Genomic DNA, 4243 nt, shown 5'->3' on the forward strand with positions numbered 1-4243 from the left:
TAAAAAAAAAAAAATACACTGCCTTCCAGGCCCTTCTGCCCCCAGGGTCCAGACCCAACAATGCCTTCTGGCCCTAAACCCAGAGCTGGGCCCACTTCCAGAGCTTCCTTATAGTGGTACCTGTGAGACCAGAGGCATCTGAGTGTGGCCTGATGGGGTTCCCTGTAGAGCCCCGCTTTCCGTGTACCCCTAAGGCAAAGAGGATGTTATCTCAAGAAGTATCTTCAAGGATCTGGGTCCCAGGGGGTTCCAGGGGGCCCACTTGCCTTTGAGGCAGGTTGGCACAATGGAAAGTCAAGCTTGGAGTGCATCTTCCCAGCCCTTTCTAGCTGTGTGGCCTTGGGCAGGTTACTGAATTTCTCTGGGCCTCAGACATCATACCCATAAAAGAACTGATAAATTCTACCATGATAATAACGTTCCAGAGCCTTACTGTGTGACAGGCATTAGTCCAAAAGCTTTACGTGGACTGCCTCATTCTGTCCTCATCACAATCCTCCGAGGAATAGACTCTTCAGTCCATTTTACAGATGAGGAAACCAGGGCCCAGTGAGGTGAAGGGACTTTCCCACGGTCTCATGGTGGTGGGGTGGGTGCCACCTTGCTGGTTTGCGTGAAGGTTGGGAGATGGGGCAAGGACGTGCTGGGCACTTAGTTGACGTTCAGTAACTGGGTGCTCCTGCTTCAGCCTAGCAGGGCGAGGGCAGGTCCTGAGGCTGCACCTCCAGCCCTACCTGCTGCCTCTCTCTGCTTGGCTCTGGAGCTGCTGGGGGAAGCCCAGGTGGGTGTTCCTCGCCTGTTGCCCTTCTCCCTAGAAGGCAGGCCATGCCCTTTCGAGTTGGGGTGAGGACGAACCTCTTGTTTCTTTTTTTTTTTTCTTTTTTTCTTTTTTTGTTTTTTAATCACTTAGGCACATATTCATCAGGTTGAGGACGAACCTGTTTGGGAGCCCAGCCCAGGTGAGATCAGTTTGGAACTGACCCATGCTCCCCTCCCGCTCCATCCCTGGCGCCCCCTCTTTTCCTCTCCCCAGGAAGTGAGGGTGTGTCCCAAGGCGGGCAGCACCCCCAGCCGGCAGCCTCTGACTCACCCCAGCTGGGTGTGGGGGCCTCCAGGGCAGTGCCCGCCCTGGGGAGAGTGGAGGCTGTGTGTGCCAGACAAGGCTGAGACCTCTCCTCCCCCTCCAGCTCTGGGACAGAGGAAGCACACGACCCATGGACTGTGCTTGGATTCACAGGCTTGGAACCCTCCAGGGACAGGGCCTGTCGAGAGTGGCCCCTTCCTGTTCCCTGGGAGAGCACTGGAGGCCAGCCTTCCCATCCCTGGTACAGGAGGGGTGCCAGCCACCCGCCTCCCCTCCTGCCTGGGAAGTTTTCCCGGCTTGGCCTTGTTTGTGCTTTCACAAAAGGCTCTCTGTGCCCTGTTTACCCGCAGCCCGCCTGCCTGCCGCCCAGGTGTGGAAGCCACGCCAAGTCCCTGAGGGCCCACATGGGGTCTGGAGCGTGCTGGGGGTCTCCCTCTGGGACAGACTGGGCAGCTTGTCATTTCTTGACTCCCTTCCCTGTCTGTGAGAAACATCCAGTGGATGTGGACTGGGGCTGAACCTAAGGACTAGCTCTGAAAGCAGATGGCCCACTCTGCCATCCTGGGGTCCTGGGAGGGTCTCCAGGTGTTCGAGGTTCTTCGAGTCCCAGGGATCCTGGGGGGTCTCTGAGTGGTCTGGCCCTGCTCAGAGACAGTGGTGCTTGAGGCTCGGCCCTCACCCAGGTGAGTCCCCACTGAATTCTGGGAAGGTTGTCTGTGATGGCAGGTGGGACTGTGAAATGGCAGCCTCTGTGTGCCGGGTGCTGTATTGACACATGATGCCTTATGTTATTTTTAATTCTCACGATAACCCGTTTCACAGCTGTAACCCATTTTAGGCTGTAATATTTCCATCTTGCAGTTGAAGACACAAAGGCTCTGAGGCCCCAGTGAGGCAGTGGTGGGGTTGGCATTAGAGTTGCCCAACTCTGGGGCTGAGCTCCTCTCCGCTCTGCTCCCAGGAAGTGAAGACCACAAGCTGCTGAGCATGTGTGTTACGGGGTAGGGCAGGGAGGATGGGGCTGACCTGTTTCTAATATATGGATGGCAGCTACTCATAAATTCTTTTTTTTTTTTTTTTTTTTTTTTTGAGTTGAAGTCTTGCTCTGTCACCTAGGCTGGAGTGCAGTGGTGCAACTTCTGCTCACTGCAACCTCTGCCTCCTGGGTTCAAGCGATTCTCCTGCCTCAGCCTCCCTAGTAGCTGGGACTACAGGTGCCTGCCACCATGCCTGGCTAAGTTTCATATTTTTAGTAGAGATGGGGTTTTACCATATTGGCCAGGCTGGCCTCGAACTCCTGACCTTGTGATCTGCCCACCTTGGCTTCCCAAAGGCTGGGATTACAGACATGAGCCACGGCACCTGACCTCATACATTCTTTTTTTTTGTTTGAGACAGAGTTTCACTTTTGTTACCCAGGCTGGAGTGTAATGGCTGATCTCAGCTCACCGCAACCTCCACTTCCTGGGTTCAAGTGATTCTCCTGCCTCAGCCTCCCTAGTAGTTGGGATTACAGGCATGCACCACCACGCCCGGCTAATTTTCTGTGTGTGTGTGTGTTTTTTTTTTTTTAAGTAGAGATGGGGTTACTCCATGTTGGTCAGGCTGGTCTCAAACTCCCAACCTCAGGTGATCCACCCGCCTTGGCCTCCCAAAGTTCTGGGATTACAGGCCTGAGCCACCGCGCCCGACCTATAAATTCTTTTATTATCCTGAGAAACTACACAGTGAGAAAGGTCTTCTGATTCATTTCCAAGTAGTTTTTCTACTCATAAACATACCAGATATTTTTTTTTTTTTTTTTTTTTAAGACGGGGTTTCACCATGATGGCCAGGCTGGTCTTGAATTCCTGGCCTCAGGTGATCCACCCACCTCGGCCTCCCAAAGTGCTAGGATTACAGGCGTGAGCCACCGCGCCTGGCCAAAATACCAGATTTAAATAATAGAAGAACATATAATGTAGACAGCCTTCTAAAATCTTACCACTAGTAGACTTAATGCTATATAGTGCTGTATATAGCTTTCTAATTTTTTTTCTGTACACATTAATAAGTTTGTTATTGATATAATTTTATTTTTTGGACAGAGCCTTGCTCTGTCGCCCAGGTGGGAATATGCAGCATGGTCTTGGCCCACTGCAACCTATGCCTCCCGGGTTCAAATGATTCTGCTGCCTCAGCCCGCCGAGTAGCTACGATTACAGGCATGTGTTACTATGCCTGGCTAATTTTTTTGTATTTTTAGTAGAGATGGGATTTCGCCATGTTGGCCAGGCTGGTCTCGATCTACTCACCTCAAGTGATCCACTGCCTTGGACACCCAAAGTACTGGGATTACAAGTGTGAGCCACCATGCCCAGCTGTCATTCTTGTTTTTAAAAATTGTATCAGTAACATATCAGGCCAGGCCCGTTGGCTCATGCCTGTAATCTCAGCACTTTATGAGGCCAAGGCGGACAGATCACTTGAGGTCAGGAATTCGAGACCAACCTGCCCAAAACGGCAAAACATTGTCTCTACTAAAAATACAAAAATTAGCCAGGCATGGTAACACATGCCTGTAATCGTAGTACTCAGGAGGCTGAGGCAGGAAAATCGCTTGAACCTGGGAGACGGAGGTTGCAGTGAGCTGAGACCATGCCACTGTACTCCAGCCTGGGTGACAGAGTGAGACTCCACCTCAAAAAATAAAATAAAATAAAATAAAGACATTATACTTTTTTCCTAATTTTGTTATTGTGGTAAAATACACATGACATAAAATGTATCTTCTTAGCCATTTATAAGTGTACACTTCAGTGGTATTAAGTACATTCATACTGTGCATCCGTCAATACCACCCAACCCCTCTCCAGAACTGTTTTCATCTTGCAAAGCTGAAACTCTTCTGCCCGTTAAATGCTCACTCCCATTTCCTACTCCTCCAGGCCTGGTATCCCTTCTGCTTTCTGTCTATTCACTTATGTAAATAAGTGAAATCATATAGCATTTGCCTTTTATAACTGGCTTCTTTCACAGATAACACATTTTTTGTACTGCTCAGCAACATTCTTTTATGCTTAATATCTCTGAGACATCTTTTGGGTCACTGCATACACATCTACAAGGAAGGTGATGTTATTCCTGATTTTTTTTTTTTTTTTCTTTTTTTTGAGACGG

The 4243-nt window shown here is 50.0% G+C and overlaps 1 protein-coding gene across 5 annotated transcripts in view; it reads left to right on the top strand.

Moving 5' to 3' along the window:
- LRRC8A (leucine rich repeat containing 8 VRAC subunit A) overlaps positions 1-4243 on the top strand; it is a 39083-nt gene that overhangs the window by 9235 nt on the left and 25605 nt on the right. The window contains exon 1 of one of the 5 annotated variants that reach the window (XM_032257508.1): positions 8-1767. The exons of the other annotated variants lie outside the window; for them this stretch is intronic. The gene's annotated coding sequence lies outside the window, so the exon portion shown is untranslated. Of the gene's footprint in view, positions 1-7; positions 1768-4243 lie in introns of those variants that run through there. 5 annotated transcript variants of the gene reach the window in all.

Source organism: Sapajus apella, unplaced genomic scaffold, assembly GCF_009761245.1.
Source record: "Sapajus apella isolate SASKATOON/1434 unplaced genomic scaffold, GSC_monkey_1.0 scaffold97, whole genome shotgun sequence".
Taxonomy (NCBI): domain Eukaryota; kingdom Metazoa; phylum Chordata; class Mammalia; order Primates; family Cebidae; genus Sapajus; species Sapajus apella.